The sequence below is a fragment of the Bufo gargarizans genome, chromosome 6 (assembly GCF_014858855.1).
Source record: "Bufo gargarizans isolate SCDJY-AF-19 chromosome 6, ASM1485885v1, whole genome shotgun sequence".
Lineage (NCBI taxonomy): Eukaryota > Metazoa > Chordata > Amphibia > Anura > Bufonidae > Bufo > Bufo gargarizans.
The window spans coordinates 92,844,433-92,857,241 of NC_058085.1; positions in this window are offsets into that span (position 1 = coordinate 92,844,433).

Below are 12,809 nucleotides of genomic sequence, written 5' to 3' on the forward strand. Positions count from 1 at the left end.
AAGGCAGAGGCGGACATTGTCGCAGGTCCAACGGCGTGGCAACATGGATGAATCAGCGTCACCTGGCCAGGTTTCTGGTGTAGCTGTGCAGGAACCACCTTTGCCCAGTGGGCCATAAAGGACATCTATTGTCCCTGACCGTAGTTACAGCTCCATACGTCAGTGCTGCCATGTACTTTGGCAGACACTGACAGGCTCAAGGACTGGCCCACCTTCTGTTCTACATTTGTGTGCAGGGCTGGTACTGCCTTTATGGCAAAAATATGACAGCTTGGGACTCTCCACCTCAGCTCGGCACAAGCCATCAGTTTTCTGAAAGGTGCAGAGTCCACCACTTGGAAAGGGAGGGACTGCAGCATCAGCTACTTGGACAGGAGCACATTTAGCTTCTGCACGCATACTGTTGTCTCTTGGCAATCGCTTCAGTGATTAATTGATGACTGAATGACTGACGAGGAGGAGCAGGAGCATCAGGACCAACAGATGATGAAAAGGACAGACAGCTCCCTTTGGGTGAGGGGTGGAGCCTTGACTGCCTGAAACCGAGTGCATGCCACTGGGTGATGCAGCGGTTGCTGCGACAGGCTGGACTACCACATTGGAGCCACGGTTCTCCCAGGCCACTTTATGGTGACGCTGCATATGTTGACGCAGGGCTGTGGTGCCAACATTGGCACCCTTGCCATGCTTCACCTTCTGCCCACAGATTCTACATATGGCCATGTTCACCTCTTTTGGCGGCTTAACAAAAAACTTCTACACTGCCAAGTAGGTGATTTTACCCCCAACAATCTGCACTGACTGACTGCTACCGACGCTACTTCTGCGAACCCCTGCACCACTACTTTCCAGGCAGGTAGGCTCCTGCGAAGCGGGTGGTCTACCCCGGGCACCTTTGGCTGCCGACCTTCCACTGGTGCCACCCTGCTAACTCCCGGCCACGTTAGCGACTTGCTGGCTCCACCACTGGCTCACGAGCAAGCTGCCACCATCTTTGCCCGATGATGATGATGAAGGCCCTAAATCACACGGCTTCCAAATGAAGCGGCAGATGTCTCCTCCACATTGTGGCTTGCCAGTAGCTGCTGACTGTTTTCTAGTAGCTCGTCCTCACTGTATAGTGGAGCTGAGCTCACAGCATAAAATACTTCTCTGGCTGATGGAACAGGAAAGGACAGAGGCAGGTTGAGGACAGGTGAGGGCACAGGCCAAGTAAGGGTTGTGTCTGACGAATCTACTGACTTGGTTGGGGGTGTCTGATGTCACTTGCGACGAAGTCAAATATCGAATCAACTGTTCAAGAACCACTGGGTTGCTGGTCACGACACAACCGCTAGCTGACACTGGGAGCTCAGGCCTCTCAAAGTGACCTCTGCTGCCACGGCCCCTTACTCTGCTGCGACCTGTGCTTGTGCCAGAAACATGTAGGCCTCTTCCACTCCCCTGTGCAGGGCCTGTCACTTCTCTGTCTGACATACTGTTAAATCAAATAAATAAATAGGAAATTAAAACACTTAAAAAAACTCTGTAATTTTCTCACTTTACCACACAACGGCTAATAAGCTCTCCCCCCCCCCCCCCTCACTAATACACACAAGAAAGGGCTTTAGAACATATAACTGCACCGCTAAATGGCAAATATATTTTACTTTTGCCACTAATACAAGACAAAAAGGGCTTTAGAACATACAACTGCACCGCTGAACGGCAAATATATTTTTCTTTTTCCACTAATACACACCACAAAAGGCTTTAGAACATAACTGCACTAATACACGCTACAAAAGGCTTTAGAACATAACTGCACTAATACACGCTACAAAAGGCTTTAGAACATAACTGCACCACTGAACAGCAAATATATTTTTCTTTTGTCACTAATACAGGACAAAAAGAGCTGTAATTTTAGCACTTCACCACACAACGGCTTATAAGCCCTTTTTCCCACTAATACAGGCCAAAAATGCTTTAGAACATATATGTCACGTAGGGAGGGAAGATTGCAGCCCGGATCTCCACCCACACCTCTGTCCCTACCTACTTGCACGGCCCATCCTAACTGACGGCGTACAACTTGGCCGCGGTCCCTAGCTTAGATACGTGCAGGGGCCTAAAGGGTGCTAAAGTAATACGTAACAGGTCAAAGCCAGGAGGTCACGCAGGTACACAAGGGAAAAACATAATAGCAAGGTCAAAACAAACCAAAGTCAGAAGCCGAGAGGTCACGTCAAATCCAAGGAGGTAACAAGGTCTAGGTCAGAAACAAAGCCAAGGTCCAAACACAATGGAAACGTAAATAGGAACGCTGGTGAAGGTAGAAAGACCAATCACAGGCAACCTGTGGCCAGCAGGCTGCCTGTTTAAAGGGCTTCTGTCACCCCATTAAACCGTTTTTTTTTTTTCTTTACTAATAATCCCTACACTGCGATCTCATCATACATAAGCTAATTAATGATTTTCGTTCAGTAGAATTTGTTAAAAATCGATTTTAGAAATATGTAAATTACCTTGCTACCAGCAAGTAGGGCGGCTACTTGCTGGTAGCAGCCGCATCCTCCGATGGTAATGACGCCCCCTCTGCTTGTTGATTGACAGATCCCGTCCGCTGGCCCTTTCTCTGCTGGCCCTGCCTGTTTTGATTCAATATCTGGCGCCTGCGCCGCGGCCGTACCTCTCTTCAATCTGCGCAGGCGCACTGAGAGGCGGCCGCTCGCTCCTCAATGCGCCTGCGCCGGGTGTAGATGTGACGTCATCGGCGCAGGCGCATTGAGGATGGAGCGGCCGAGCGAGTGGCCGCCTCTCAGTTCGCCTGCGCAAATTGAAGAGCGGTACGGCTGCGGCGCAGGCGCCAGATATTTAATCAAAACAGGTAGGGCCAGCAGAGAAAGGGCCAGCGGACGGGATCTGTCAATCAACAAGCAGAGTCATTACCATCGGAGGACGCGGCTGCTACCAGCAAGTAGCCGTCCTACTTGCTGGTAGCAAGGTAATTTACATATTTCAAAAATCGATTTTTAACAAATTCTACTGAACGAAAATCATTAATTAGCTTATGTATGATGAGATCGCAGTGTAGGGATTATTAGTAAAGAAAAAAAAAAAACGGTTTAATGGGGTGACAGAAGCCCTTTAAATACCCCAGACTGGTGAGTTACATGACGTGGCCAGTGTCACATGACTCGCATAACACAGCCCAACATAGCCGAGCACTGATCATCATTATCGACGCTCTTCTCTCCTGCTGCTTGTTTTCTAAGGGACGGAGGACGCCGGCCACGCCTAGGAGGCATGCGCGGCCGGATCCTTGCCGCCCCTGGTCCCCATGGAGACGAGGACGTGGCCTGCGTCCTCGCTCCGCTATGCGCATGGAATTCCGGCAGCACTGCGAAGGGAGAGTGCGCCGCCGTCTCCCATGACAATATAGTTGCACAGCACAAGGGCAAATAAGACATAGAAATATTTCCTTGTAATAAACCCTGTTAAAGGGAACCTGTCAGTGGCAAAAACCACCCCAAACCACCAGCAGTACCTTCAAGTAGCCGGCAGTGTGTTTCTAATGATTTTCTTCCTGCAGCCAGATGCGGTAAAAGCAGGAAAAAACTATCTTTTATCCTCCGTCCGCGCTATTTTCGAGTCACTCTTGTATCAAACAGCACTTGCACCCTAATAAGAACGGTTTGCTGGAATTACAGTGCAGCAAGGTGTAATAGGATTGTTCCTATTACCCAGGCTGTAACCTCCCCTACTGAACCCTGTTCAACATAAAAGCTGTGGAATGATTCCTCCCTATCCTTTCCCTACACCTTGAAAAATCTTTCCCTGCACTTGCAAATAGTTTTTTTTCACAAGGCTATTTATAGGGCTGTGAAATCACAGGGCTGGCTGCATGCATGGCATTATGGGTGATCCCGCATTCCCAGAGTTCCTTGCTCTATGTCCTCACACGTGCAGCAGCCATTTTAATAAAAAAGGACGAGGAAATTCGGATTCGGTGCAAATCTAATTTTGTCAACTTTGATTCGCTCATCTCTACTAGATATGAACACATTTCTTGAAATTAGTTTTGGGTCCAATTTGCACTCTGTGTGCTGTCCGCATCTGTTGCTCTGTCCCGTGGCCCCGCAAAATCGATGAGTCCTGTCTTATTCTTGTCCGTTTTACGGAAAAGAATAGGCATTTATACAATGGGCCTCCTGTTCCGTTCCGCAAATTGCGGAAGGCACACGGACGGCATCCGTTTTTTGCGGATCCGCAATCTGCGGACCGCAAAAAACTGCACGGTTGTGTGAACAAGCCCTAACTGTGAGATCACACAGTTACAGTATGGTCCTGAAGACAATCTCTGTTTCTATGTTGGGCACTAAAAATAATATACAGTACATGTAGACCAATTATGTAATGGTGGTATGGTGGTAGATCCTGTCTTATATTAGTGCATTTATATATACTGTATATATTAATAGCTGAAGTTTGTTGGATTGTTATATATACATATCTTCTATTAAAATCTGCTACAATGGCACAAAACCTCTTTAATTATTACCCAGACACATAAATTAATGCAGTCTTGTGTCATCACGACGATGCCTGCTGCTTTCTCACCATGACTTCAAGAAAATGGCAGCATCTGATTAATATACTGTATGCTGTATGAGTAAGGAACTTAACTAAACTAGAAACTGGGAGGTGTGGAAGTATACCTTAAAAAGTCATAAATTACAGCCATGAATGGTATTCACTCTATATGATGAAATCATTATGATGAGTGTTCTCCAGGACTTGGTCGTGACTCATTGCACTTGTATTTTATGGTCATGACGAAACCCAGAGCTGATGTAACTGGTTGTGGTAGTGGCATGACCTGGCATTTATATGAGGTGGTGCTCTGCATTCATTATTAGGTCAGTAATCCTGAAAGGGGTAAATTCCCCACATTCTTGTTCGCTATGACTGTTGGATCACCACTCATTATGTGTGCAGCCAACCTAGTAAGGTCCCTCTATCCTGGGGCTCCATTGCAGCTTTAGTTTTATTTTTTTTTCAGTATGAAGAGGCTGCGGTGCTTCGTAAGCGCCAAAGTCTCTACCTAGGCCATATGACATCGTTCACATGGTCTAGGTGCAGCTCTCTCCCATCTGAGTGATTGGGTCTGATCTGTAATACCAAGCACAGTGCTATCAAATGGACAGCGCTGTGCTTGGTAAGGAGCAAAGAGGCTGCGGCGCACATTTTAACATCGCGGTCTCCTCAAACAGCCGATTGGTGGGGGTGGCAGGAGTCGGGCCCCCACCATCTCATAACTCTCTGAGTACAGATTTCATAGATGTTACCTGCAGTCACCCCACATAACACAGTGAACTATTGTGTTATGTGGGGTGTTACATAGTACTGCATGTAACATCTACTACATTATCTGTAAGCAGAAAGTTATCACTGTTATCTGGGCTGCTACATAGGACTGCAGGTGACAAATTAAAATTTTATTTGCCAAATTTAAAATACAAATGATTATGATAAAAAAAAGACTTGGAGGAGAAGATGAGAAGCAGGTCACAGCAGTAAACCAGCTCTACTTATAGGGGAATACAAAATCACATACCCGTTACATCCAGTGACATCTCCTGTCATGTAGATCTTCTCTTTCCTCTTCTCCTTCGTTTGACCCAGACCGCCATGACACATTCTTTCAGCCGCATCTCGTCTCTACAGAGTTTATTACACAGACATGTTAGATTTCTCATAATTGGGATAATTTATCAAACTGGTGTAAAGTAGAAATGGCTTAGGTGCCCATAGCAACCAATCAGATTTGCCTTTAATTTTCCAAAGGAGCTGTGGAAAATGAAAGGTGGAATCTATTGCTATGGGCAACTAAGCCAGTTCTACTTTACACCAGTTTGATAAATTTCCCCAAAGATCCTATACTGTCTACAGCAATTATAATGTCCCATAGAGTGCCCCAGTAATAATAACACCCCATATTGTGCTCCAGGTAATAATACCTGTATAGTGTCCCCAAAAATAATGTCCCCTAATAGAAACGCCCCACACTACCCCATATAGTAATTTCCCCCACACTGACCCCATATAGTAATTTCCCCCCACACTGCCCCATATAGTAATTTCCCCCACACTACCCCCATATAGTAATTTCCCCACACTGACCCCATATAGTAATTTCCCCACACTGACCCCATATAGTAATTTCCCCCACACTGACCCCATATAGTAATTTCCCCCCACACTGCCCCATATAGTAATTTCCCCACACTACCCCATATAGTAATTTCCCCACACTACCCCATATAGTAATTTCCCCACACTGACCCCATATAGTAATTTCTCCCACACTGACCCATATAGTAATTTCCCCCCACACTGCACTCCCATGAAATAATTTGCCCTCGCTCTACACTCCCATGAAATAATTTGCCCACACACTGCACTCCAATTAAATAATTTACCCCCACACTGCACTCCCATAAAATAAATTTACCCCTACACTGCCCCCATGAAGTAATTTGCCCCACACTGCACCCCATGAAGTAATTTGCCACCACATTGCATTCCCATGAAATAATTTGCCCTCACACTGCACTCCCATGAAATAATTTTCCCCCACACTGCACTCCCATGAAATAATTTTCCCCCACACTGCCCCCCATGAAGTAATTTTCCCCCACACTGCCCCATAAAGTAATTTGCCCCCACACTGCACTCCCATGAAATAATTTGCCCCCACACTGGCGCCCAAAAGTTATTTTCCCCCACACTGCAACCCCTGAAGTAATTTGCCCCCACATTCTCCCATGAAGTAATTTGCCCCCACACTGCACCCCCTGAAGTATTTTCCCCCCACACTGCACCTCCTTAAGTAATTTGACCCCACACTGCCCCATGTAGTAATTTGCCCCAAGTAATAATCTGCCCCACATGAAGTAATTTTCCCCCACACTGCACCCCATGAAGTTATTTGCCTCCACAGTGCCCCATGAAGTAATTTGCCCCCACACTGCACTCCCATGAAATAATTTGCCCTCACACTGCACTCTCATGAAATAATTTTCCCCCACAGTGCACTCCCATGAAATAATTTGCCCTACACTGCCCCCATGAAGTTATTTGCCCCCACACTGCACCCCCTGGAGTAATTTGCCCCCACACTGCACTCCCATGAAATAATTTGCCCCCACACTGGTGCCCATAAAGTAATTTGCCCCCACACTGTACCCTTATGAAGTAATTTGCCCCCACACTGCACCCCCTGAAGTAATTTGGCCCCACACTGCCCACCATGAAGAATTTGCCCCCATACTGCACCCCATGAAGTGCTTTGCCCCCACACTGCACCCCATGAAGTGCTTTGCCCCCACACTGCACCCCATGAAGTAATTTGCCCCCAAGTAATATACTGCCCCACATGAAGTAATTTTCCCCATTTAATAATCTGCCCCCCTGAACTGATTTGCTACCACACTGCCCCATGTCCTCCTCTGCCCCCCCAAAGTTGGCACACACAGAAACAATTTTTTTTTTAAAGCTAATACTTACCTGTGTCCGGCATGGTGAGGCAGGTGCGCATTCTTCATTGTCCTGCATAGGTGCATGACGTCATCTCGCACGCCTGTGTCGGGATTTCACTACCGCATAGGCCTCAGGCCTACTAGGCCTGAAGCCTATGGCGGTGATCGGCGGCGAGCTAGGGAACTATTCGCTCCCATGCCCCGCCGCAGTATGTGGGCGTTCAGATCGGCGTTGGGCCCCCTAGGGATGCCAGACCCGGGGCTACCGACCCGAACGACCTTATTATAATCCGCCACTGACTAAGGCTACAAAATATGTCAAATATGTGCTTAATTCCCCTGCAAAAATGTACAGTACTGCTCTAAGGGGCCCTGCTCCTCTTAGAACATGCGGCCCGGCCCCTTTGCTGTGCAGTAGGCTGTGCAGAAGGGGTAGAGAGGCGAGACCATGGAAGAAGAGGGTGGAGTACCCCTGCCCGGACTTTTAGGCTCTTAAAATGATTGTCCAGGTCTAGATTAACAGCAGCACACCAGTCCACAGGTTGAATATGGCATTGCTTTCTGCCCCGTTTACTCCAATGGAGCTGAGTTACAATACTCATAACCCATGGACAGGGGTGGTGCTCACCCCGTAGTTGATTTACCCGGTACAGCATCTCCTGTTGAACTAAAAAACGGTGGAACAAAGACTCGGCCTCGGTTGTTGCGGCTCACCCTCAACTGCTACCACATTTTCCCAGGCCAGAGACAGAGTCGGGTCCTGGTGCTGTGCTGTACCAAAATTGTCTCCAGAGACGTTGTGGTATGCTAACTCCGGACCCGGCGGCAAATCCTCCAGGCCACAGTGACAGGAAAACAGGGAAGTCTCTCCCAATTATTAGTTCATAATGTAACTTTGTTGCGACAGCCACCTCATGAGTCCACCTGCCGGCCACGATGGATAGAGACACCAGGGCGGTGGAATAGTCCTCTAAATCTCCATGGATGCACACAACGCCGAATTTTTGGCCAGTATACTCGGCCAGGCTCCCTGAGTCCAGCAGCGCCACTGCCAGGGTATCTCCCACTTGCACCTGGCACAGGTGACTATTTTCTATTGTCTCGGGGGTACCGGTTGCACACAGCCTCCTGGCATACATTGAGGGGCGGTAGCCATAGTTAGTGTCCATTGGTTCCCCCCGATAAGGCCAGTCGGCCCTTATGTGACCAGGCTCTTGACACCGCCAACAGACCATCGTAGCTGGGTCTGTAGGGAGTATATCCCGAGCGGGTTTTGCTGGCACTGGCCGCCTGGTCGAGTGTGGAGATTTCCGGGGTTTAACTGGCCCCCTCCCAAAAGAACCCCCTGTAGATTTCTGGTGGCCTCATAGCACTCTACCAGGTCGACCATCTCTAGGGCATTACCAAGGAACATCTGGCCGATCCCGTGCTGGAGAGGGTACCACAAAGCCCTCCAGAACACATCAGCCAACAGACGGTCCAGCATAGCAATGGGACTCAGTACGTCAGGCTGCAGCCATTTTTGCAACCAATGTAGCAGATCATAATACTGCGCTCTGGCAGGTTCAGCCGGGTTAAATTCCCACTGATGCACCCGCTGGGCCCGGACCAATATATTCCCCCCCAGTCTTGCCAGAATCTCACCATTTAAGGTCGGGTAGCTGGTCGCTTGATCATCTGGTAGGTCGAAAAACACCTGCTGGAGTCCAGACGCCAGGAACGGAGCGACGAACTCAGCCCATTGGTCTCGGGGTAACTTCTCCCTCACGGCCACCTTTTCTAATACTAACAGATATGTCTCAACGTCGTCATAGGGGGTCATCTTAGGGATCGCCGCATGGACAGCTCCCCGGGCATCGTCGACGTTCTGGGACGCTGCTGCCGCTTGTAATGCCAACACATGATGTAATAGCAGCCGGTTGGTTTTCTGCTGCTGCTTGTTAGCCTCCCGCTGCTGCAAGTTAGCCTCCATGAGGGCTTTCAGGACTGCCTCCATTTTGTCAGGGGACATGGGTCGTAACCTTGCCAGCTTGATATAGGACATATGCCCATGCCCGGAAAAAAACAAAACAAAACTATTCGGCCTTCAGGCCAGCCTCACTGTGTATGCCCGCTCCAAGCCACCAAATGTGGGGATTTGCTCTGGTAGGCAGGTTAGCGGATGCAGTATAGAAGCAATGGGCCAGGTTTTAAGTCAATCTTCAGTGTTTATTCATACTCATAACATAATACAACAGTCCCTTTTCAGGCTTGGTGCTTGTTCACACACACAGAAAAAAAAAAAAAAATAACGTTCACCTGGTATCCTGGGTGTCAGTTCACACTCAGCTGAATGCTCAGCCTCAGAAAGTCCACTTGCAGGCTGTAAGGCGGCCCGCTCGCCTGACACACGGTCTTCAGAGATCTCCACAGCTCCACTGTCAGAGGGAGGTCATCCACAGCACCTGACAGTGCTGACTGCTTTTAAACCCGCCAAGACCCGGCCTGGAACGTGGGGAGTAGCCACCCACCCAGCACTTTGGCTACTCCCTGTAAAAGGCGTCCCGGATCAGCTTTACAGCCATACTAAACAGATGTGTCTGCAATACTGACACTTTAGGAAAAAAGACCGGCCAGGAACCTCGGTGACACGTACCGACCATCAATGATGGCCCCTTGTTCCTTCCTACAGTATGGACAGCAGAGAAACAGTAATTCCTATCACACTAACACCCTGCACTGGAACCTATCAGCTACACTATATCACTATCTAACCTACCCTGACTATCTTCACTAGCTATCTGTATTATATATATATGAGCTAACTAACTAATGTAATTGGATAAGGAATAGGATCCAGATAAAAGCACAGAGCACAGCAATGTCACTGCTGCCTCTCAGAACTGCAAAAAACAGCAGAAAATGGCTGCTGGGGAGTTTCTTATATAGTAAAGGGGTAGGCAACGTTCCTATTTATTGCTAGGGATGTTGCTAAGCTCTGACAAAGATATTGCAGCCTTCTCATTGGCCCACAATGAAGGTTACTGAAGAAAAAAAATCTAGAATATTCGCAATTACAAATATATAGCACTATATTCTACATCTTCGCGAATTCTCGAAGTGCCGATATTCACGATAAAAATTTGCGATTAGAATATTCAAAATCAACACTATTAATTACCCCTATCACATACCTGCAGCCCATTTATCGAACCGTAACTGGTTCAAGAGTTGGAATTAACTGTTTGTAGCCTGTAGAAAGTCCCTAAGTAATTTTTTAAGGGCATATCTTTCCATAATTTTTTGATAACCCCTATTGTATATGGGCAGTAAGGGGAATAATATCTAACCCCCCCCCCCCCCCCTTCCACCCCTCTCTATCCTAGAGTAGCATCAGCACTGTATAAATATCTAATATAATTAAATATACCCCTTTTACTAATGTAGAATATTTTCCCCACTATATTGGGGATTATAAGTTCTTTCCATGATTTAATACAGTGGTGAATTTATTGCACTTTTGATTTCTGTGGGCGCATATGCATTTCACAAGCATTACAGGCGTTGGAGCACATCCAGCATTCCATGGAGAATTTCCGGGAGAGAGGTAATGGCGCTCCTTCCAACCTAGGCCACTCTGTGGAGCGCAATTTTCATTCCACACGTAACCTCCGGTAGAGCGGCGGTAACGTCACATTCGGTTTCAGCCGCTCTGTGGAACGCATTTGCGTTCCACAGTGGCGTTCCTCACTAACTTGGGGCACTATATTGTGTTTAAATTCTAGAGGATCGTCCCTGTGTATCAAGGCAGTACTTTTCAATGAGGGGAACTAATTTCTATTGAATTAATAATGTATTTTTTGTATGATCTCTTCCAGGGGAGGTGGAGAAAGGACAGGAAATGAAGGGGAATAGTACATAGACACCACAGATCTGGAGCCCATACCTGGGGCTGCAGCTGAGCTGACCCTGTAAAACATTGTAGGTGAGAGCCTGCTGGTGAGATGACCCTCTAAAAAATTATATGCAAGGGCCTGCTGGTGAGCTGACCCTGTATAACATTACATGCAAGGGCCTACTGGTGAGCTGACCCTGTAAAACATTATATGCAAGGGCCTGCTGGTGAGCTGACCTTGTAAACATTTTTATGCGAGGGCCTGCAGCTGAGCTGACCCTGTAAAACATTATATGCAAGGGCCTGCTGGTGAGCTGACCCTGTAAAACATTATATGCGAGGGCCTGCTGGTGAGCTGACCTTGTAAACATTTTTATGCGAGGGCCTGCAGCTGAGCTGACCCTGTAAAACATTGTAGGTGAGGGCCTGCTGGTGAGATGACCCTCTACAAAATTATATGCAAGGGCCTGCTGGTGAGCTGACCCTGTAAAACATTGTAGGTGAGGGCCTGCAGCTGAGCTGACCCTGTAAAACATGAGCAGGGCATATATGCAACGGCATTATATGCGATGAATAAGCATGTTGATATAATGGAAGAGGAGGAGGAGGATGAGAAAAGGAAGATTTAACCATATACCCTTGTTTGTGGTGGTAGGGGTGCATGGGAATACAGTGTATTCAGTACATTATGAACAACACATTTAAAGTGCCTTTATGTTCATCAGCTTTCCTCTGGTGGAGTCGAGAAGTCATGGTCAATCCAGGCCTTGTTCATTTTTATAAGAGTCAACCTGTCAGCATTTTCGGTTTCCAGGCGTATACACTTATCTGTTAAAATGCCACCAGCAGTAATACCCGCTCAGACAAAATGCTGGCGGCAGGGCAGGCCAGCACCTCCAAGGCATGGAGTGCCAGTTCGTGCCACGTGTCCAGCTTGGACACCCAGTAGTTGTAGGGCACTGAGGGACAATTGAGGACACTGACACGGTCTGCTATGTACTCCTTCACCATCTTCCCAAATTTTTCCCTCGATGTGACAATAGGCCGCGCATCAGGGTGAGGTTGCTGGCGGGGTGCCATGAAACTGTCCCAGGCTTTGGAGAGTGTTGCCCTGCTTCTGTTGGAACTGCTGTGTGTTCCCCTCGTCTCCCCTCCTCGGTTGGCCAAGGAACTACGGACTCTGCCGCCAGCGTTGTCAGATGGAAATTTTTTGGAGCAATTTTTCAACAAGGATCTTCTGGTATTGCATCGTTTTGCTAGTCTTCTCCACCACAGCAATGAGAGATGAGAAGTTCTCTTTGTAGCGGGGGTCAAGAAGGGTGAACAACCAGTAATCCGTGTTGTCTAAAATGCGTATAACACGTGGGTCATTGGAAAGGCAGCCTAACATGAAGTCAGCCATGTGTGCCAGA